Here is a 25,496-nt window from a genome sequence, read left to right on the forward strand (position 1 = left end):
ACTAAATTCAGTAGCCGTAGATAATAATAATCATCGAGAGAAATTTTTAGAGTTAAAAAAATTAAATGCTCATCTCAAAATGTATACCTATTTAGTTATATTTTATTTATATCAACTCTGTTACTATGGGTACGAAGTGGAATTAGTATTGATCAATTACCAGAACACCTACACCTCCACCTACATTTCGTTGAAAATCTGAACGTGCAGAAGTCAGAAAAGCGAGCTTTTTACACTGATTTATAAATAGAGAAGTCGTAAGGCCAAAAGAGACTAACACTAACATAACAAAAATTTCGAAAAATACACGTACGATTATACAAAGTGTCTCTAAAAGAACGTATATCAAGAGTCCTGTGGAATTGTGCGGCTCTATAATTTTATTGTGTCGAACTATGTCGAGCCGTTGAAGCCGTCAAATCAGATATCAAAAGCAAATGTAAAATTATTAAATCTCAGCGTCATTAGTGAGTTCGACCTCTTGGTTCTTCTGCTTGCGTTTTTCTTCAGTTTTTTTATATTCTAGTTACTTTTTATTAAATCATAAATAAAATATGTAAAAACAAAAAACCGTTTTCATTTCTTTTAGCTAAGGTTGAAGAAACAGAAATGATTTTTATTTTCTGTTAAGAATAATTGTAGTCATTAAGCCTTGGTTACAAACATAATGTGTACAAAAATTTTTATAAAATGAAAATAACATTGACGGTTGAGAAACAGCTCATCTGCAGTTTTAAATTACAAGAATTTTTCCGCCGTGCCGATTTTGTATTAAATATAAATAGGTATATTAAAAGAAACATTATTGTACCTACTAATTGGTTGGTAGGAAAATCCTCCACAGATTGAGATATATCGGCATTATATGTATTTGAAGTAAATTGAAGTGCCATCGCCATTTGCATAAATTGGACGGGATTATAGGTAGGTCACGTTTAATGGATTTATCTGTTTGTACCGTTAGGTCAAGACCACTTGGAAAACAAACCGACATACGAACAGAACGATCTTTTATTTGTGCAGAACGTAAAGGCAAACGTATAAAATTTCAATCCAGTTTCTGTCAATTTGAAATTCAACGTGCTTAGAATATGACCGGCGGTTGGTTTAAAATTACATTTTGTTTGGTGATAAAAGTTTGTTGAATCAGTGCCTAAAACTGAAACATTAGATCCTAATATAATACATATCAAATGAAACAAACAAGGTACCTCGTTCGAAATTAATTAAACATCCAATATGAAAACAAAATTTATTCGCACCATATTCTCTGTATTCATAAATAATTATGAGTTGATTTAAAAGCTTGTAAAGCCAATATAGCACATATGGACGTAGTGGCATTTTTAGTGCGTGCATCTGCAAATAATACAAAACGATACATCTGAATCAAATAATAAATCATTATTTTAACTATGAAAAAGAATTAAAAATTAAACCAAATGTTAAAGTGCTAGCGTTAATGCACTTTAAGAATGGCAGTTTCATATTTTTTTTTTGGGAGACATACAGTGTATTTGTTAAATAAATTTTGTTTAAGAAGTAAAATATGTCCATCGGTGTGATTCAGATTGTTGTTGTTTGATAAACGTTTCACTTTGCTGCTTTTATTTCTTGAAAATTTACTGGGTACCAGTATGGCGTTGCATGAAATGAAATTACCTGATATTTCAGTTGGTTTCTGTGGTGGCATAAAATGTGCTGTTGGCTGTATGACGATGCATGCAGGATGAGCAGCTGCAAACGTTCAGACAGAAAGTTAACCGTTGTGTTTAACCGGCTTAGTATGCTTGAAAGCGTCAAATTCATCTTTGTTGACACAATTTATATAATTTATTGTTTATGGTTGCTTAACATTCTGCATAATGCGCATTATAAAAGGCGCTCAAAACACTAAACCCCAAATATTAATTTCGTTGTCAACTGATATAGCACATTTCTGCCCTGTTAAGTCGGCCGACGCCTGAAATTTTTCAGGTTGTCGACTATTAAATTAAAAGATGATATTATTTCACAATATTTTCACTAAAACTGTACGTTACAACATAAATGTTTAAAATTGCTATTACCATGTCCGATAGAAAATATCGTGTCTTCATTTAAATTTATTCTCAAAGTAGGCGCTGAAATCGATTAAGAACGCACCACGGATTACAGATCACACATCAGCTCTTTAAATCTAACCTCACTTTTTGCGTTGGTTGTGTTTTTACTCTGCAGACTGACGAGTGTTGCGTTCACAGAAATAAACCATTTACAACTTTTAATTTAAATTTACATTACAAATGAAGACGGTATATTTTCGTTATTTTTACGAATAAAAATTGTAATTTTTGCCAGCCATAGAATTTCATAAGATACATGTTTTGGTATTCCACTCAAGTGTAAGTTTCAAACCTATCCCACCCCAAATTCATGAGTAGGGTTCGGTTTAGTTCAAAGTATGTATTACAATTTTTGGCGTATTTTCTTTTTTGCTACACTCGCTGTTTACACTTCAGTGAACAACAATATCTGTGTTGACTCATGTTCTTTTAAACTTTACTTCATTAATGCCTGTTTGCACCATATTTCATCAAGCATAACTTATTTTAAGAACATCTTAAACTTAAGCTTAACTTATGTAGACCGTCATTTGCACCGCAAATACGAGTACTTCTACTTTTTTTTAATTCAGGCATTAGTTAAGTCTCGACTAATCTGACAAGAAGGTAAAAGATTTAGTAACATTGACCGCGAATGGTGGTAGGAACTAGAATATTCAGATCTTCCTCGTGGTAATTAGAAATTAATTAATTTCTCCTGGTAAAAATTGTTTGCAGTATGTAGATGTAGCTGGAATAAAATTTTAGCTAGTCTATAAACAACAGAAGTTTCAACTCGCCTTATCAATACAGTAGAAATTTTATGTCGAGTCGATCTTATCTTGTTTTTGTGATACTTTTAAGAAAGTTACTAAAAGTATTTATGGCTCAATACTTTTGTGTTTTACAACAGGTGCAGCTGGAACTTTCAGACACTTTAAAAAACGAAATTGTTCTGATCGAATTCTTTATTCACCTGATGTTTAGCAGAATTCTAAAACAAATTTCTTTTATATCCATCAAAAATTTATGTTTAAATTGATTTTTTTTTGTTTAGAAAATTAAAATAAGTTGTGAAAGTTTTTAGTCATTTCAGCGAAAAATATTAAATTTACTCCAAGAAAATGGCGCCAGTGAATAATTATGCATCCAATTTTGGAATGAAATGACCCAAAATAGTGATAGGGTACTGCATTGTTTTTTGCTTGTGAAATGTCAGGACAGCTGAATTTTTCAGATGAGAGACTATAGTTGTTGAATCAGTGAACTGTTCATTGTTAGATGAGGTTTATTGGAAATTAGCTTCCATTATGGTTAACCGCGCTACTGATACGACTAATTAATTTATGAACAAGTCTAGCTTTTGGTGGATTTGGGATGTACAGAGTGAGTGGGCGCTTATTAAACTTGTATTAAATTTTTTACAAGATTTCCTTTTACGTTGCACGAGTTGTGGAAAGAAGAGCGATTTTTTTCGACTCGGCTTTGAAATGGGAATGCCTACCTCACAATTTATGAATTGTCTAACAAAAGGTCCCTTCGGTAACAATACGTTAGGATACTTTTGATTACTTAATACGTTCAGTTTGAGAGCCTATAAAAGACATTGATATGCGAATTCGAATTCTTCGAACATGTTCAATCATAAAGATAAGTCTGGTGAAAGGAGAGCGAGCAGCGACGATAGCTGCACGGTCGTAAAGATGCGGAATAAGCTTTTTATACCAACATTCAACATCTAAATCTAATCGATTTTAATGATGTTAGAGTGGAGGTTGTGCAGCTAAGATAATCCGGGATTAGGACAGATTGCACCTATTACAAGACACAAAATGGTAAAGGATTTACTAGTGCGCTTATTTGCGAATGAGATAAGCCCCTACCCCGACCTTTTTCTAATTTAACTTATTGAATTCGCGGAGAGACCTGCATACCCATTTGCTAATGCGATTTACTTTGTTTTTCGGGGATCCTCTTCTGCTTCGCCTCGCCTAAATAAATACCGATTGCAGCTTATATTTTGAACTGTCATTCCAGCTGGGAAACAATCAGGTTGGGATTTTGCAGACCGTTTAAGCCCAAACTGCGCGAAAACATTATCTTGTCACTCATGGGGAATCAAAAATCTATCACAACAAATTGCCTTCGGATTCGGCAGCTCACGCAATCAGACATATCATACAACGAATATCGGATGAGGGAATTTCTGGACCAACACCGCAATATTAAAAATTCCGCCGTCGCAGATAAAATTAATCCTTCGCAGAAGAATCCGAGTTACAACTTTGCGAAACTTTTCCGACCGAATTTAATTTCGTTCCGAGCCTGTATTCTTTTCATACGCTAATCGTTTAATTAAAATTAGTACGGAGCTTTCTTCGGGAAACTGGAACTCTACTAGATAATGTGCGGACATCGGGAACGAGGAGCATCGGGTTTCGGTAACAAGGTGAGTCCGGCGAATTTGCATCCATTGAAGGTTATTGTGGTGAGAATGCCTTCAGCAAAGTTTAATATGGAAGAGCAAGTTTATGGGCAAAATTGGATCGGACCTAAATCAAGTCTGCTGAAAGCTGTTCGTAATGATGATATGTCCTCAGATTGTGCACTCAATAGTTACTTTATAGATTTCTCTACAAACTGAGCATATTAAGTACAAAGTTGGAAACAAACTTTTTATCTGTTTATTACGCACGAATCCGTTGGGAAATATATTCACTACTTTTTGGTGATTTTATGTCATGAATAATAATCATGCTTTGAACAACACAAGTTACATAATCTGTAAGTTGTAATACGGTTGCGTAAGTAGGATTTGTTTTTACGTCACCATCAACAGAAAAAAAATCTACTTATTGGTTGCTAATATCAATATCTAAATAATAATAATAATAATAATAATAGTAACTTTATTAACACAAACATACATACATATATACCTACAGAAGTCCCTAATTCAACGCTTCACGTTATTTTGGGAGAGTAACTGAATTTCGATTATCTGCCTCCATAGAGAATCTTTTCTTCGATTTAGGGGCAATATGAAATTACGGGAACGCACGTTGGTCATTGGTAGCGTAGGTCGCTCTACTCCTCACCTGCAGGGACCAAAGCCGTAGATTAGCTAAATTTAATTCGTTAAAGCCTTCCTTCATTCAGGGGGTCAAGAGGAAAGACGCGTATGCTGATCATGGTCATGGATTTCAGTCGCCTCGTCATTTGCCTTCCTTTTACAGAAAATATGTATGTATAGTGGGTGGATCTCCAGGTCTAAAAGAGCGTCCAAAATAGAATGCAGGAAAAAGAACATAGGAAAACGAACCTTGTCCATGACAAAATCTGTCCTTTTGTCGACTTCCTGGTCCAACTTAAAATCGAGTTATATTTCGACCTGTAAAAGAACACCTTCACATTAACTGATAATGGACGAATTCACGTTGTACTTTCTGTTTCGAATTTTACTAAAAATGTGGTGGTAGGTTACCATTACTAACGGTCAAGTTAAGAAAAGGCTATTCTTATGCACCCTCTCCCCTTAAAATTTAAATAATTTTTCAGAAAGGAGTTTCACATAGGTAATTAATTTTTTTAAATACGTTTTATTATATTTTTTGCGAGATTCATTCTAAACGAAAATAATCTGGTATGATATAAATGAAAAAAGTTTTTTAATTTCCTGAAGCAAGATGTAATCAAATTTTTTTGTTAAAGAACCACTTTTAAATTTCATGTATACCTGTCTTTACTAGAGTGGTATATAAGGGAAAGTAGGCTCGATCCTGGTTCCTAGGGGAGTTTTTGAGAGTTACATTTTCTGTTGGCAGCATCTACTGTTTACTATCAAGCTTCAAATATCTGTCAGTTCGGTCAAGCGCCAAATTCAAAACAGAAAATTTTCTTAAAATGGTTGTTTGCACGGCACCTTATTGTTCTGCCAGATCAGAAAACGATGCGTCACGCAGACAATTGTGGATCCAAAATATTGGGAAACCATTGAATTGGCAGCCTAGTTGCCACAGACTTTGTGAAGTAAATGCAAGCAAATCTAAATAGTTAACATAAAATTTACATTTTATTTTCACTCTTGAAATATTTTAACAATGAGCAATTTAATTTAAATGCAAATAATGACAAAGTTTTAAGAAATAAAAAATAAATAAAACAACCTCCAAATTTGAATGCACCTTCAACATCATCACTTACACTCCCTACTTGTTCCTCCACCTACACTGAACATAATTCTTCTCTAGCAAATGAAAATATTCTTCACTACATTGCAGGCTCAATAGGCAACTCCCTACCTAAAAAGAGCATGTGTACTAAATGTGCTAATTAGCTTCATTCTGAGGACAACAATCACTGTGACGACAATGTTCAGATATATAGTTCAAAGCGAAATTTTGGAGGTTTACATTTTCCAAGTAGCTGCTTTTTTACACTTATTCGAATATGTGAAGAAACATTTAATCGCCATACAAAAGTTTTACTTTCCAATCAGCTTACAGAGACAACATACACTTCTATAGTATTGTCTATGTCTTCCCACATCATAATTCCAGCTTGCTGTAAACTTGCACACCTCATTATAAAAAAATTTCTAATCATTCGCTCAACATCACTAGCAAATCACATTACGGAAAATTTACAGCACAAATGGCAAAGTTTTTCCACAAGTTGTAAGTTTGTAGTTGAACACTGTAATTGAATTTATTTTCTTCCATAATTGTGTTTATTTTGCACCTACTCTTGAAATGTCACCTGTCATATCCACAGAACAGTCATATCATAGTCATATCTAACAATTTTGACAATAACAGTGCAGCCAATCAACAATCGACAAACGCCCCTAGGAACCAGGATAGAGTCTACTCTCTTTAATATACTAATTTTAGTCTTTACTATTCATCCAGTTTCTAGTGTAAACTTTATAAAGTTGTGTGCTGTAAATTGTATTTTGGAAACAAATCTGTCAAAGTGTCAAATATCAAAAATGTCAAGTGAGATCGAGAATGTGAAATCGAAATAATTTTTATATAAAAAGCAATATAACCTAATTAAAACACATTAAATATAATTACAGTAGGTAGTTCTCAAAGATATAAAAAATGGTTGAATACTCTTGCGGACAAAGATGAAGAGTGCCAACCATAAAAAGAAAAAAGCACCAGAAAGTAACTACAGCAAAAAAACGTATCTCTGTTGATTAATTGAAGCTTGTTGTTTTATAGAATATCATGCATAACATAATTTCATGCACATGAATTTTATAACTAAAAATATAAGCTTTCATTTTACTGACTTGGGGTATTACATGGACTATAGTAATGAACTCGATTTTGATTTCACGACTAAATATGATATTGTACAGTTAGAGACACGGAATTTCGGGCATCGTTGTCAATATACTGTCAAAAAATGTAAAGTAGGCTTTACATTATTAACCTCAATTTTACCGTTTGCGAAGATTTTGATTGATATCAAAATTTGACTTTTGGATATCACGTTGACAATAAAGAATGATTTACATCGCAATTTTTTGAAGCGACAGAAAAATGATGTCCGAAATTCCGTGTCCCTAACTGCACAATCGCGGCCAAAATACATTGGTCGTCAATGTGACATTAATGATATTCAATTGTAAAGCAAGCTTTAGGATGGTTAACCTTATTTTTTACTGTTGTCAAAATTTCTACTAAGCCCGTTCTTCGCCACTTGTTAACTACATACGTAACGACACTTTTTGCTATACCCATTACTTCAGCAATTTGCCCCATAGGCAACCCTTCAGAAGCAAGTAAGACGATTCTATATTTATCAAAAACTGAAGCTGCCATATTTTTGACAAGAATAATTTAAAATTGTTATGTGCATTGACATTAATACTTGATTACATTTGAAGTGTCAAAAAGTGACGACCAATGTATTTTGGCCGCGATAGTATTACATTGATTTGCTCCAAATAAAATAATATGTACAGTCGATGGACAAATAAAACTGGGACAAAAATGACAATCAGATAAGTCAAAATTTATAAATTTGCATCGTTTCATTACGGCTTTATCACAAATAGGTTAACTTTGGTATGACATATTATATAGACACTGACAAATATATTGACAATTCAATGGTCTGATTTACATAGATTAAATTTTAAGTGTCCCAGTTTTATTTGTCCACCAACCGTACCATCGTGATCATAAAAAACGACTAAACTAGAAATTTGGTTGTGTAAATTTGAATAAATGTCATTGTGACAATTGAATAATTCCGCAATTAACAGATTTTCAAAAAAACCATTCTGCAAACCCGAATACATGATGGTGGTACCATTATAAACATTGCTACCGAACTGGCACTAGCACTGTGTTGCGGGCGGGTTTATTTTCACGGATTTCAAAATTTTAAATATTGAGGTTGACAAACTTTGACAAATCTCAGTACGTTCACTCAGCGTAATTTTCAAAAAATCTCAGTGGCGTCCCAAGTTAACTGTAGTCGTTTTTTATGATCACGATGGTACGGTCGGTGGACAAATAAAACTGGGACACTTAAAATTTAATCTGTGTAAATCAGACCATTCAGTTGTCAATATATTTGTCAGTGTCTATATAACATGTCATACCAAAGTTAACCTATTTGTGATAAAGCCGTAATTAAACGATGCAAATTTGTAAATTTTGACTTATGTGATTGTCATTTTTGTCCCAGTTTTATTTGTCCACCGACTGTACATAAACGCTGTTCAAAAATCCAAAAACCATTGTGGTGCAAATGACTTATCTATCACTGTGATAAGTAATAGGAAATGTCATGAAAAATGTGTGTTATTTGCACCACAATGGTTTTTTTCATTTTTGAACAGCGTTTAGTTTTTTTTCCGTAAATAAACCTATTTAATTTAAATGTATAAATAAAATTATACTGAATTCACAACTAATGTAAATTATAAATTACACAAATCGTGAAATTAACTAGAATATAAAATCACATAATTAGTTGGAAAACATAAAATGTAACTTTTATCCTGCAATGAACAATATCTAACACAATTTTGTGATAAATAAATAATTTACTCCTGTAAAAGTTTAATTTACGAAAACCCGTTTTACGCAATTTCGATGTTAAAAGTGAATCCAATTGAATTTAGTATACATATAAAAGCATACAATTATTTTTTTTTGTTCGACACTGTCAGAATTTGAGAATTTTCTCCTATGTGAACGGATTTTGATAAATGTCACAATTTGTCAAAACGAAACGTCAAGCTAATTTTAAAGGTTTTAAGCGATTTGGAGCCTTTAAGAGGCTCGTCGAACAAAAAAACGTTGTATTCAACTCGTTCGTGTGTAAATTGGGCCTTTTTTGGCACGCGTGGGTCATTTTAAAACGCGAGTGAAAACTCGTCAAATAAACTACTATTTTATGCTCTAAAAGGAATAACGATTAAAACCTAAACAGTAAAATATTAATCAAAACAGTTGAGTTAAAATTTATCATGTAATGTGTTAATCTGTCATTGCCTGACAAAGTTTGACTTTCTATCAAAGAATTTTTTCAGTACTAACTGTTGAACGTACCATCATTTATATTGTTTTTTACAATTTTGAATCAATATCACGACATTTTGTCATCATTTTGAGTGCTAAAATGAGCTACTTTTGCGCACTAGTGCTAATATGGACTTTCATTTTGCAACGATTTTTATATGTACAACAATTTTATTTAGAATTAAAATAAAAATTACAATTGGATAATTTCGAAAAACAAATACTAGAAGCATGGCCTACTAAATCTGAACTGCGCTGCGCTTATTACGGCCGTAACAAACTAGCTGAATGATTGATTCGGCTAACCTCAAAAAATCTACCCTTAACTAGCGCCATCTCTTTAAAGATATTAAACTACAAATCAACTAAATTGCCACAATAATTTAAATTTCCTTGAATTTCATCACGGTTGAAGTACTAACATGGGAAAATAATGCGTTGCATGCGGAGAAAATAACAACAGTTATTTTCAAATTCCCAGCAACCTCCAAACCAAATCCAAAATTAATAAAATTATAAAAAAAAACTAAATGAAACATTTCACTGTGATACATGTCTCTTCTTTATTATTTACAGCAACTCCAGGACCCTTGTTACGATTAGTTTGGCTTCAAGACCGTGGGGTCTGTAAATTTGTGGGGCTTTTAAAAAACTTTGCTAATATTGCCACACAAATTTTATCATATTTAATTCCAAAAAATCCTTGTCAGCCACTGGTTACTACTTTGCATCCACATTTAATACAGAATTCCATATTTACCTGTGATAAACAAAGATAAAATTTGTAAAGTCATTATCCAATTAGTAATGAAACCAATTTTAAACATTTGTTTATAAAAAAAAACAGATTCATAAAAACGAAATCCATTCAGAATAAACTGACAAGTAGGAAGGTTTTAAAATTATAAACTTACGAGAAAGGTATTGTGTTCCTGCAGATAGATAGTTTTACTTTAAATTTTTCTACTGTGCTCTATCCATTTTCAGATTTTGCAATTCCATTTTATATTTTATAAAATATAAATATTAGATTTCATAATTTGATTATTGTAATTATTAAGTATTCTTACGTTCATGAAACGTATTCGTGAAAATTTATTTTGCGTCAAAATGACAAAATAGAAAGTGTTAACCTAACAAAACAAACACGTTATGTGATTGTGATTGGATAATTTCAATTCAAATTACATTTTTCTTTTCCATTTCGCTAACAGATGGAGTTGGTTAAGGGTAGATTCAAGGTTGGTAGAACTGACTAATTTGTATAATAGGTTGCCTCGTTGAAAATTGCGGGGCGGGGGGGAAAGTAACTCGTGACGTAAAATCAACCCAGAAATTTTGGGTGTTCGAATAGAACCTAAGGTTTATAAGCTCCGTGGAGTTTATTGGGTGCCTTTTTGGGATTTATTCTAGCGAAGGAACACCTAATGCATGATCGACAGACTCTGTAGTAAAAGTTTAGTACACTGTGACGTCACGAGTAACTTTTGCGGGGGGAAAAAATTCAGACTATTGCTTTAAATGGAAACGAGGCAACCTATTATACAAATTAGTCAGTTCTACCAACCTTGGGTAGATTTCATAGATATATAAGGGAAGATACAGCCATTCCATATAAACGTATTTCGTTGCTTGGGAAAACATATCAACGATTCCGGTACTATCCTCCATTTTTTTCTAGCACAGAATGTAATGTATTCTTGTCTTGTTTCCATACATCTGCACTTGAATAGAGAAGTACCTCGTATTCATCTAGTTGACTGATAATTGAGAAACGTCATCCTGACAAATTAATTGTGAATTATTTTTTGCTTTAAAGATGAAGACCTGTATTGTATGTTCCACTCCTTACAATTCTTCAGATAAAGAAATATCCTTTCATGGATATACAATATACCTAACTCATGGAAAACGCTAGGAATAATATATTTGTTAATTACATGCGTGCGACTGAAATAGAAACAAAAGGTACGTCTTGTCCCCAGTACTTCACCTATTGCTGTATCTTCTCCTTATATATCTATGGTAGATTTTTTGAGGTTAGCGGAATCAATTGCTCCATTGAAAATCTGAGCTTTGTTACGGCCGTAATAAGCGCAGCGCAGTTCAGATTTAGTAGGCCATGCTAGAAGTTACACGCAATTCGTCAGATATGTGAACATTCGAAGCTCCCGAAGACGATGAAGCAGTAACAGTTTCATTAAATTTCTTTTTTTTTTAATCTGATCATTCGAAGCTCCCGAAGACGATGAAGCAGTAACAGTTTCATTAAATTTCATTTCTTTTTAATCTGGGTGTTTTCCTGATCTTCTCCACCTATTAGCAACTTGCAGATCTTCTTTTTATTCTCTAAAGAATCATCTACGTATCCTTCAGCTACATTTGAGGATTTCCAGGCTCCATGTCTTTTTATAACCGACATATCAGCTCCTGCATTAGCTAATAAAGACGCTGAAGTTCTTCTAAAGCAGTGTCCAGTATATTCTTTTGCACTTGGGAGTTCCAAAAAATTTGCAATTTTACTTGGGAGACCACCGAAGGTATTGATGCCCACTGGTTGCACGGTACATCTTCCCTTTTTATAATTTATAAAAAATCTGGCATGAGGAGTATGACATGGGCGCAGTGTAGCATATTTGCGAACCATATCCACCAAGTTTAGGTCTTTGAAATGTCCTTTTGTTACTGTGAACTCACGAGGCAATTTTGTTTTAGTGATCGGCAACATAATTTTCATAAATTCTCCTAAATCTTCTACATCATTTACTTTTAAATTGAGTAATTCTTGCCTCCGACAAGCTCCCGTAATTCCTATTATTAAAACCACCTGAAAACAAAAAATAAATAGTAATCAAACTCATACGACAAAAAAACTCTTACTTTTTGCATTAAGTAATCTTCGTCATTTGCTGTTGTAAGAATCTTTTCAATATTTTCCTTACTGAAGTTTTTGGATTTCTTGGCGCGATATCCTTCACCTTGTCGTTTCAAAAATGCGATCAAATTTGTGTATTTACTCAAATCAAGGTTTTTGTTGATTGAAATCATCTTAACATGGAATATACACTCCACAACGTTGAGGGCTTCACAATTTTTGACTTTTCAAGGAAGTACGCCAACATCACTTTCTCATTAATGCAATTTACTTTTTGTTTAGACCTCTATTCTTCGAAACGGCTGTATTTTGTCTCGTAAGCGACGCGGGATTTCTTGGGGATTAAATTTGAGACGGCCTCTTGTGCAGCAGCTTCAATACGCTCTAGAACGTTGTCTTCTTCTGAATCACTCATTTTTTTTCCAAAAACAGTTAAATAATCGCAAACTTTTAAAAATGCGACAATCTTCAGATCGTTTTCGTTGTTTATTATAAAAATGACAATAACCAACCAAATATTTTCAGCCACCTATCTTTTAAATTCAATTTATTCGCGGTAAAAATTAATTAATATTTTACTTAAATTTTGGCAAAATTGTAAAAAGCCTTGTATACAACTCGTTGCAATACTTCGCTTTTTTCGCACACGACGTGTTCTCACGTCTAGTGCGAAAAAAGCCTTCGTATTGCAACTAGTTGTATAAATAGCTATTTAATCCGAAAGTGAATACATACTTTCCATTCCTAACGTTAAATGTGCCATGTAAACAAAGATAGAATATAGGAAATTACCTGCTCTTTTTGGTTGCCATAGACAACCATGCGGGAATATTTTTCGGCACGATGGGTATGGCAACCAGTACGGAAATGAAAATAATAGCATCGAGCATGTTATCAAGTTGCTAGTGCTATTGCTACAGCGCAATATTCATCTGGCATAATTAAATTAAAAAATTAGTTATATTAAATTATGAATTTATTTTAAAAAGTAACAACTTCAAAGACTACCTGCATTACGTGGATAGACAGGTTGTCCCAGAACTGCCTTTCCAGAGAAGAAGGGAGTATTTGGGTAAATGTGATAATATGAGTCTCAAGCGACAATCGAGAAAAGACATGCTAAACTTGATCGATCAGAGTTGAGCACCATCAAGGTAGCTTGACCGCAATTTTGCGTTGCAGGGATTTGGAAATCAAAATTCCAAGTAAACTGTTCGTTTTCTAGCAACCTGTCCGATTTTTTAGTAATACCTTATAACTCAGTTATGTGAGCTACAGAAAAAAATGTATTTATTTTTTATTATCAGTCTAATAACGGTTCAATAATAGGAATGTAAAATGTGCTAATAATGAAAAAAAATTCTCAAACTTCATTTTCCGACGACCACTATGAAAAATGCGTAAATTCGCACAAATAACTATTACTGAAAGTTGGCTATTGCATGCAAATAGCGAACCCGTGTGCAATGAAACTGGTTAGCCAATCAGATACCTTCTAGCCTGTGCGCAATGAAATGATTGCACACAGTTGTAGTAACCGTGGCCACCAATGTCTGTTTTGTCCGCAGCTCTGTCGAATAATATTTGAAGTTTGAAGGGATGCCGAATATTAGCGTTTTTTTTTTGTGGTCGTCGGAAAAATATCGTGTATACCACGTGTTGAAAATTCGATTTCACACTCGTTTGCTTAAGCCACGCGCCTACGGCTTGTGGCTCAATTCTGCAAACTCGTGTGAAATCTTTCATTTTCAACTCTTGATATACAATATACTATTACACTACAGGGTTATTCACATAAGATGACGGGCTTGAAAATACAGTTTACAAAGCATTAATTGTGTTTTGGAATTTAAAAATTAAAACAGGAATCCGAGTAGGTATTCTATTAATTTGAAAGGTATATCTGTCATTGCATTTTTCGTTCATATTTTTAGTATCTGAAAAGGATTTCGAATGGTGACAGAACCGATATGATCCTACTTACCCATTACTTTTGTGATTTTAATCGCTTATTATTCTTATTAAATCATACTTTGTTGACAGAGGTATTTTTTGTCAGAACTTGACATTCATTTGGCTGACGTTAAAAGCTGTCTATGTTTTATGTGCATTATGATAATGCTGGATAATCTAATAGGGATCGAGATTGCTTTGTGAATTGCCTTTGCCTTTTGGGTTGCATTTTTACCTGGTCAGGCTCGTCATCTTACGTGAATAACCCTGTATATAAGAAATTTAAATGTTTTCTTTGCTCCTGAATCATTTCCTAACTATTTATGCTTTGAAAGTATAAAATAGTTATTTACCTAACGAATGCGGGAAGTGAAATTTTCCGCGTGAGCACTTTGTTTGTGGCACAACTGCCTCCCTGCAGTGCGAACGCGGGAAATTTCTTCCTGCAAAAGTTAGGTACAATATTTTTTGTAACGAATAACTCAAAAGTATTTAAAAATTAAATTAAAAAAGTAAATCATTTTAACATTGGTAATTTTTTACTATTGGGTTGGTAGCACCTTCCGCGCTGATTACTAGATTATTAAAATTTAAAGCGCCGGTGCCGTCTACTACGATCACACAACACGCTGAACAAATTTTTCCTCTTCACTTAAAAACAACAATAATTATTTTCAGGACCCTGTTATTACTCTTACTTTTTTGAATTGCATTTTTATTTGTTTCATAACAAAATTACTTATTTTTTGTGTTGATGACAATTAATTTTACAATTGCAAATTTGACGAAACGTCCACTTTGTTTAAAGTGAATTGACGTTTCCGTCTGTCTACGTTATTAAATACCAACCTTACAATGTGATTTCCCCTAGTTTCTGTTGCAAAGTAAAAAACACGGCGTGTGGGAAATCGTTGTTTCCGCACTCCGAGGACAACCGGAAATACCTAGTTTGAGGCTATGATTACAAAAAATACTATTTTACCACTGTTTACAAATTATAGCTCAAGAAAAATTATGTATTTCTCTCCTCGATAGATACATTGAATAAACTATTATAGCCCGGAAACTTTGCATTCGTGGCCAGGTCTTTAATATACATTTTGACATTTACATGTTTTCCATGACGTACAGGAAACTTAGGTTCACTAATTCACTTTAATTCAAACTACCTAAGTGGATTGAATAAAATTAAAAAAATATGTAATACATATAAATAAATTTTTATTTGAATGAACCTGTTGTTTTTTCTAACGGTTAAAACGAAAATATGCAAATTTGTTCGATTTCGATTAGTTTAAAAAAAATCTAAATGTCGTAGTCACAAAAGCAAAGTTTCTAAAGAAATAATATCTACCCATTTCTTATACATACATACTTCCAAGGTATACACAGTTAAGAAATAACATTTATCCTGGAACAAAGGCCTTCTTCAATGTTTATTAGCTTTGTTTTATTTAAAAATTTTGAATTGATTAATTTGTAAGACATTTTAATCCATCAGCTTTAATATAAGTATAAGATAGGTATACGGCAGCTGTACTGTATATTACCGAATGCCTGTGTCAACTTCAAAGGCCTACGTCACATCGTGTAACTGTAACATTTTCAATTCCAGAACAACAAAGGAACACAGAAAACTTGCGGAGGCGTTTTGTTTGATACATACCATGTTTGTTTTATCTGGATTTCCATCAAACGCAAGTGATTATCTTTTTGTTAGTTATCGACATCATTTCCTTTCAATAACGTTAAAACTCCTAAAAATATTCATAGTTTTATTTTTTAACGTGGAATCATTCTGAGGGATATAATCAAGAACTAACGAATTCTGTTTTCATATTCAATTTGGGATATAGTTTTAACTTTTTTACTTTTCCCGGGGGTAAAGTTTCTTGTAAAGTTTTGAGCATTTTGAGATTACGAGCAAACTTTCAGCAATAAATTATTGTCAATTTTCAAGTTTTGTTTTTTGTTTAACGAAAAGTTAAAGAAAGCTTTAAATCACAATTGAAACGAATTGTGCCAATGTAACTCCTCTATTGACAATTGTTTGACCGAATTAAAAATATTGATATATACAGGGTTATTCACGTAAGATGACGAGCGTGACCAGGTAAAAATGCAACACAAAATACATTTTACAAAGCATACATTGTGTTTTGGTATTTAAACATTAAATCAAGAATCCAAGAAGATATTCTATTAGTTTGAAAGGTATGTCTGTCATTGCACCGACATGATCCTACTTACCCATTCCCATTAGTTTTGTGATTTTAATTGCTTATTATTAATATTAAAATAATACGTTTCTGTCAGAACTTGAGATTCATTAAGCTGACGTTAAAAGCTATCTGTGTTTTCTGTGCATTATGATAATGTAATAGGGATCGAGATAGCTTTATAAATCGTATTTTGGGTTGCATTTTTACCTGGTCACGCTCGTTATCTTACGTGAATAATCCCGTAAATATAAGTCGATACAATCAGTCTTGCCCGCCCGCCTTCTCCTCTTCTCCTCTTAGAAATCATTATCCGATGTTGAAGAAATTTAATTCAAGTTAATTAATCTGATCAAATTAATCACCTTCATTAAGCAATTCATCGGATTAAATTTAAAACAATTTTCCAATATCTGAACTTTTTGTAGACTAATTATATTAATTGAAGCTAACTTAATTTTCACTGCGAACGCATTTTTCACTTAAAAAAAGACATTCGTAAAAACAAAACACTTTTATTTAATGCGTATTATTAATTGAAATAAAATTAGTTGGAGTTTTATATGTATTTTACTCTATTTATTAAAATCATTTTTTTTTTCTACAAATAAAATTATTACAAATGCAAATAATATAATTTCATATGTACAGATCAGCAGCACTGACTAATTTTTGTTAAATAAACTTTCATAACTAGTGCAGAATTAACGCTGAAGCACGAATTCGATTCAAATAAAATTATGATTTTGGACAAAGTTTTATATTCAGAATATCGCGTAAATTTTTCTCTCATTAGCACTTTTTAATTGGATGACTGAAACTTTCCTCTAGTGGAAAGGGTAATTTATTTGGATTATTCTCTCACTTTTCTTATTAACAACTTCACGGATTATTATTTCACTAATTCATTAATAAGGTCTGCTCGACTCGATTTATTTTTTCGACACTAAAGTTTTAATTATTCTATTGGGATTTATTTATTACTCTCACCGATTATCGGAGGTTTAGAAAATTAATTTGTTATTTTCATTACTAACTGATTTTTACACTGATTTCTTAATCACTGTGTGTAAAAAGCGATCCGACTCACTATCAACTTAGATGGAATTTTACATCATGTTTCCCGGCTGTCAACATTTTGTCCGGAAACTTAACGGGATGGAGTTTCTGTTTTGCTTTTCTAGCATTTTTAATATGGACTTCATCCTAGAAAGGCAATATTTCTAAAAGACGTGTTATACATATTGCAGAAAAACTTAGAATCTGCTCCCGATTTCGCACATGATAAATTTATTCTGTCTTAGTCGCACTACAAACATTGGATTTGAGACAACAAAGACCATTGTTTACGAAATTCGCGCATAATTATTAATTGACACGATTGTGTGAATTAGACAAAGCCGGACATAATGCATCTTTGTCTAAGCTGAAACGTGCTAGTAATTTCAGAAAAAATAGAATCACTTATTAACGAATCATTCAGTCGAATATGTGTGCTTGGGTAGAAGATTTGTTAATTTATATTTATAGGAGAATATTTGTGTAATAGATTTGTACAAACAGTGATATCCATGTACTTATTTATTGTTTGTATCCTCTGCGGACGAAATGATTTTATTCACAAGAAACTGTAATTTATTTGAACCAATGATTTCCAACATGAGGCAATCAATCATTGAGGCTATCATGAAATATAGAGAACGGCGTATATGAAAACTCGGAAACGGATGTGCAAAGAAATAATTCATAACTTGGTTAGGAGGAAATGAAAACGTTACATTTGCCAGCGTTCGACAGATAAATAATCCGTCAGATTTTTTAATTAGCCAGCGTGAAATCCTTGCACTTGATGTAAATTTCCATTATTGCATTTTCCGCTTCTGTTTGACACTTGTTAACCTGTCCGGATGCCGCGGTAAAATTTTCCTGTGGCCATTTCGACCGCGGCGGGAAAACTTGTTAAGGCATCAAAGTACAACAGGAGCCATAAAGAGGGACTAATGATATTGGCATCCGGAATTGCAACTCCCGAAACTTTGGCACCATAAATATTTATACGAATTTGCTAACCTATTAAATTTTTAGGCGAACTTCAGTGAAACAACTGTAAAATTGAAAGGCCCAGTTTCATGAAAGTTTCGGCATAAATAACGACCCAGGCCTACATCAGAAATTCGTACAGAGGGGCGACAATAATCGGGGCATTTAGTGTACTACGGCAGTTCGCATTGTTTCAGCTGATTTTGGGGAGTGTACCATATTGATCGGTCCAGAGCCGGCCCCAGTGCTGCCGCAGCATCGTCAGCGGAGACTCCGGGAATTTCCGCGCGTTCTCGCCGTCAGGATTTCCTACACTTGGTCCGTGCGAGCCTGACAGCCCCGATCCTTTTCGGTTTTCCGAACGGCCATCCGGAATTGGCTTCCATCAGGCCAATTATGGAATTAACCGCGCACATTCGCCAATTATTCCCTCTCGGAGAGTGGAAAGTGAAAAAGCCCCCAGCTGGAAGAACGTTGCACGATTTCGTTACCACTTCTGACAGCTCCAAGACAAAATACGAGTATTCGCTATTTGAACTAGTCGAATAATCTTTAGAGCGCGTCATAATAATGCACCACCTCGAATGAAAAACATATTTACTTAAGACCCTTTGTTCCGTCAACTTGAGAAGGATCTCTGTTTGCCGAGGTGTATTTAATTATCGAAACTCGAGTGTTACGAGTTTGCGCTTATCAAGGTGTACTAAAATAACTCAACGAACCCCGTCACCGTCGGATTCCAAAACAATTTTGACGCCCACTAAAAAAAAATTAAATTTTTGTGAACAAGCACTCGCTGGAACAAACGTGTCTTCAGTGTCCTCTAGAATTCAAAAAATTATTTTTATTTTTAGGTTTTGCCGGCTGCGTTTCGTGTTCTGAAATAAATTAATAGTGGCGTTGCATTATTTTAAATCACGTATCTCTCAGTAAAGAGAGGGATTTATCTGAAATCCAACGATAAGTCTTTTCAGCTTGAATATGGCAAACCAAGTTTGAAATTTTGTTGATCCTTTTGTTTCCCTAAGCTGAGACGATAGTGCATCAAAAATCCTCCTTAATATTTAACATTCCCTATGCAAAATTTATTCTGACATGACAACACGCTCTTGCATAAACTATACAAAACTTTCAGTTCTGTCTTTGTGCCTGACAGATGATTGCATTAAATAATTCGTGATTTTGAGCGTCACTGGGTTATGAAAATCCATTTTAATTGCAATCTGAATCCGCATTTGTCGACTAAATTTATCTCATGTGGCTGTCAAATATTTAAGAGATTTCAACATTTTCTGTCGCTTTAGTGATAATCTAATTTCTTTAAAAACAGAAATTAAAAAGAATACCAGAACAAGATTTAAGCCCTTTTGTAATTTTTTGAATCGGTGATTTCATCTCGATCTTTATTGCCTTGATTAATTTCAACATTTGGTTTTACAGCGTTCCAACTAATCAGGCACTCGACTTCGCCTCTTAACTGAAACCTAGTTTTCGCGCTATAAAATACGCCTACCGTACTAATATACTAATAACTTTCATTAACGATAATTAATTAATAATTAATGATAATTCAATTGTATTTTTTGGTGTCTAGCATTTTGTGACTACTGAATATTGAGTTGCATACATTCAGCGTAGATCTCGGAAAGTTACGTGAAACACCTTGTATAAAAGCGAAATACGACTATGTGCAGAAAATAATATAAATATGTAATTCTATTTTTGGATGCATATTGTGGTATAATTTAAAAACCATATTTAATAGCGAAACAAAAGCAGAAAAAGCTCTCACTCTCACTGCGACTACGTTACGTACCACCTAAACATATTTAAAATGTTGCACACGGCATAAATAGAATTCCCTATTACACAAGGATATTATCTAATTTCCACAGGGACTTTACTGCAATTTCGTACACTTTTAACCGAACGGGCGTTATTTCAGATTAAAATGTGCGACACAGAAAACTTTTATCATAATGGCATGTATGGGAAATTCTCAGTGTTGAACATCTTGATTTGAATTAAAAATCGGATGAAATTTCACAAAGAACGTAATATTCTAACAGAAGGATGTCCTTTTCTTTCCAGTTTAATTAACACTGCGGCAAATTTCGAGATTCTAATGCTTTGTGTTGTAAGTTACAACTACAGAAACTAGTTTTAAGGGATTTCAGCTCGGTATGACGCAACACATTAATTCGAATTAATTTTTAATTAAATTTGGATTATCAACTCTGCTGGAACTTGCTTTGGGGAGAATCTTACTTTATATTCTATTTAAATTAAAATGAGGATAGTAGAAAAAGTGGCTGGATGATAATACATTTCGCAGCTACCGAAATGTAGCATTTTTACACAATTTACACATTTACTCGTTTTGTTTTCAATATGCATTCGCAGCTGGTAGTGTCTGGGGAATGTTCCGCTTTATGTTAGTCTATTTGTTACTTCACAGTCTCTTTCTAATCCTATAAAGAAAACGATCTGGGTTTAATTTGCTACGGAATTTTAACAAATAGAAAAATTCTTTCCCACAAACCTGCATCTAACTAATGAAATGATTTTTATAAGAAATTCGGTTCTTGAAAAGAAACTATACAAGGTTATAAGAGACAGGAGATTATTTCTCAATTTCAGATGAATTTTGCTTTTAAAAATAAACCAAAAGTTCTTCGTGGAACGTTGTATCGAGGAATTTTTAAATTAATTTGAGGATAAAAACAAAAAATATGGTCAGTTAAATAAAGCTGGTTTTAGGAATAAATAGATAACATAATTAAAAAAATAACGTTAACTGATAAAAAAGAGTATCTTCATTGTCTTGTCCAAGCAGAGCATTTAAACAGAACAACATTTTAAGCGTAAGTCTGAAGAGTTTAGAATAAACTTTAATCGGACATTGTTTTAAAATGGAAAAAGTTATGCATACTCGTATATCGGGTGTACATTTAAATGTATCCTCAAAGTAGGCGTCGAAGAGTTGATTGTGAATGCACCACCACCACGGATTACAGATCACGGAGCAGCTGTTTCAATCTAACCTCACTTTTTGCATTGTTTGTCTTTTTACTCTGCAGACTGACAACACCAACTTTGAGGATAAGTTGAAATGAACACCCGATATATACGAAAGTACATCATCAGGTTGTGTAAGAGTATAAGAACATTTGTAATTATGTTCAATTGTTAAAATTACTGAGAAGGAAACTTCGCAATTATGAAGTCAAGTAAAATGCATCCAAACTTTGCGACTATTAGAAACCATCATCGGATAACTGTTCTGAAAGTTATGAGTTCTGTTGCAGTTAAGTTCATAACATACAATTAACCTTCTTTATAAAGACATAAAGTTTGTTTGTGAAAATCTGTTTATGTGTAAAAGCAATGCAGTTGCCTACGGTAACAGTCGTCAAAGGGGTTCCCTTTATTTGTCAATTTGGGTACAACTTCATCAAGTGAAAGAGCTGCAAGCACCTGTGCGTGAGTTAAGAAGAATGTTGAACAACTTTTTTCAACTCTGTAGTTTAGCATAGATTTAAACATATTGTAAGATAAGTGACAGGATAACAATAAGAAAACTTACGCACTGCGCAAAGAACCTAGGACAACATTTGCAGAAAGTTTAAGAACCGGGCGTTGTTATATGACCGTAATTGATATAGTTTTTCGGTATGTCGAAATGAAAAAAGTTTACCCTCGTAATGACCGAAATTAATCTTAAAAAAATCAGACGAGGGCCAATTAGGAGATGCAATTACCGTTCCGACGTAGGTAACAAAAACATTTTAATACAATCCGCGAATGGACAAAAACTTGGCTTTACGTTAGCAGCATACATTAGGCTGTTAATGTATTCACCCTCTAAGCAGCATTATTTGGTTGTAAGGGAAGGTACTGTTTCAGTTGAATCTATTAACAGTTCGAGACTCATCTAAATTTAAAAATTGTTGGAAACGTGTCGTACTTAATTTCACTGAAGGGCACCTGTGGATTGTGATTTAATAACAGATTGAAATGTTATTACACGGTATTACTTCCGACAGCTCCTTGATACGGGGAACGTTTTAAACTCACTTTTTGTCAGATTATTAAATTGGTTAATGTCACTGCGTTAAAAATCGATGCCTCCAACTGCTATTTCCGAAGTGTGTAGACAGTCATTTTCCATGTCGCGTTAAACAAAGCACGATATGTTTTTTTTTTTAAACGAATGCATTTTTATCATTTAATATTGCAAAACTTATGTTGCATATCTATGTGATAAATTTCAAAAGTACCTGACAACGATAATTTACACATACTAAACATATTTATTGTAAATAAATATACATAAAAATGTGTTTATATTAGTACAAAATCTAGTCGCCATTGTTGTTCTGACATTTTCGAAACATGGATTCCACTAGTTTGTCTACATCAGATAGCGAGAGTGACCACTACGTTATGTGCATTTGTCGATTTAGGCGTTATCACACGATTGCCTCCAAGCTTATGCTTAACAATAACCCAGACATTTTCGATTGGATTCGCGTCCAGAGATTGGGAAGGCCATTTCTCGCGAACGATCTCATTTTCATGTTTCCAAGCTTTACACACTCGCCTGCAGTGTTGGGGCCGTTGTTTTCTTGTGGTGTCCATGATTCATTGTATCACGAAAACCATTTCTTAGCAGATGCTAACAAAAGTTTTCAATAGATTTTCACCATGCATTTTACTGTTAGACTTCGTATATAAACAGCAACTCACTGAACGCTGAAGCCTTCCCTGACTGATTTCTTTTAAAAGGAATTGTGATTTTTCGAACTTTAACTACTTCAGGCAAACCATCGACAGTTTTTAATTGCTGATATTATTCTATCCACTTCTGGACTGACTTAATTTAGTCATATATTTATATAAATGCAACAAACATCGATAATTCGAAGTCTGAAGCATGCAGCATCCATCTTGAAAACAATAGTCACCGTACGATGACAAACGTACTAACGGCAGTTTTGAATAGAAGACATTTTAATGTACACCCTCGATCAAGTGTCTATATCCGAAAGATGAATCTTCTCAGATAAACTGTTAAAAGTACTGTGTCACCTTAGAATGAACCAATTGTAAGTCTGGTTATCGATCAATTGTTTCTACTGCAGGAGTTGAGTAACTAATGAATGAACAACTGTTTATTACCGAACGGGCATATATTAATAATAACATATACAGGGTGATTCATATAGTTTAATAAATATTTTAACCAGCGGCAGATTCCGGTCTCAAAAGGCTCTCGACAATAAAATTTTGAGTCATACATCAAAAATTGGCAAAAATTACCATATCGGTTTTCTCACTATTAGTAAATGCCATTCTTCGCTAAATGCACTTTACGTCCAATGTATTGTATAACAAATGTCATGAATGTCATAATAGAAGCAAAAAATTGTTGCTATATAGAAAATATTGGTATTATAAAGTTCGCTTTAGTTTCATTTTGACAACAATGCCTGACAGTTTGTTCCAACGTAAAATATTTTCATTTATCTGTCGTTCTTACAAGGTGGTAGTACACTCTTCAACATGCTTTATCTTCAACAATTTTAACTTTAGAACCTAGACATTTTTGTAAGAGTGTCTAGGGGTTGGAATCTACCACCGGTTAAAGTTTGTATGATACTATATCAATCACCCTGTATAATTTGATTGGTACTTCTTTTTGCATTTTTTCAATTTAGTTCAAAAAGCTGTAAATATAATATCCGAACAGTACTAAAGTACGTTGTACTCGTAAGAAGAGTTCCTTACTTGAAGAAATCCATAAAGATATTAGTCAACTATTGATATCAAGTGATCATGAATTGGTTCAGAAATTTTAAAACTCTCAGAGAATTCTGTGAACATGTACCAGACACCATACAGGCCAGATTTGTTATAGACACAAGAAAACAATTATTTGGGCAACAATGTGTTTTTCCTCGATGTTTTTTTAAGTAAGACTCATATTAGTGAGTTGTGGCATTTTTGTAGTGAACATGGTTTTTACAAAAGACTAGGCTAGAACATTCGACAAATTAAATTATTAACTGGAATTGGGATGGAATGAAAAGTGAAGGATAAAAGTTAACCACCTTTTTACAACCATCATGGAGGCAATATGGTCAATGGAAACATTGTAACAGTTTTTTGGGATGCTAATGCAGTGTTTTGATTAATAATTTGCCGCGTGGATAAAGTGTAACAAAGGGCTGTGCCAAATGCTACGCCATTAAGGCAAGAAAAAGGAAACATTGAGATGAGAAATGTTGTTTCATAAGGATTACATTACGACTCACAAAAACTGAATATGGCTGTTATCCATTATCCCAATTTCCAATTATCGAAGCAACTCCCATATTCATCCAATCCGAACGAATCCAAAAAAAGATCTTCCTGATATTCATTTTTTTGAGCCAATGATGGCGTGCCATGGTCAACAAAACAATCTTTTCAGTGAGTGTTAAAACACTTTAACATCGTTACAGCAGCTGTTGGAGTGCACAAAGTGACTACACTGAGAATTTTCTTAAACTCTTGCTTCTGTGTTAAGGATTATAAAATAAATAAAGAACCGTCCTCGTAAATTATCAAGTTTTTAAGGTAGAATATTCATTCCAACTAAATTGTCTCATTTAATACAAACATTGCAATATAAAATCAAATACATTTGAAGATATTTTAAATTCTTTGTGTGATATACCATCAACTTTTATTAATATTGAAGTCTCCTGAAACCAAATTCTCAGCTTACAATTAA

The 25,496-nt window shown here is 33.4% G+C and overlaps 1 protein-coding gene and 1 long non-coding RNA gene across 5 annotated transcripts in view; one reads left to right on the plus strand and one right to left on the minus strand.

Moving 5' to 3' along the window:
- Positions 1 to 25,496, plus strand: part of sns (sticks and stones) — a 316,393-nt gene that overhangs the window by 83,769 nt on the left and 207,128 nt on the right. The window lies entirely within an intron of this gene.
- LOC138131859 (uncharacterized) overlaps positions 5,031 to 25,496 on the minus strand; it is a 29,214-nt gene continuing 8,748 nt past the window's right edge. The window contains exons 2-3 of the long non-coding RNA XR_011159985.1: positions 5,407 to 5,475; positions 5,031 to 5,354 (exon numbers count right to left, since the gene is read on the minus strand). This is a non-coding gene — a long non-coding RNA (uncharacterized lncRNA). The remainder of the gene's footprint in view (positions 5,355 to 5,406; positions 5,476 to 25,496) is intronic.

The sequence above is a fragment of the Tenebrio molitor genome, chromosome 1 (assembly GCF_963966145.1).
Source record: "Tenebrio molitor chromosome 1, icTenMoli1.1, whole genome shotgun sequence".
NCBI classification, from domain to species: Eukaryota; Metazoa; Arthropoda; class Insecta; order Coleoptera; family Tenebrionidae; genus Tenebrio; species Tenebrio molitor.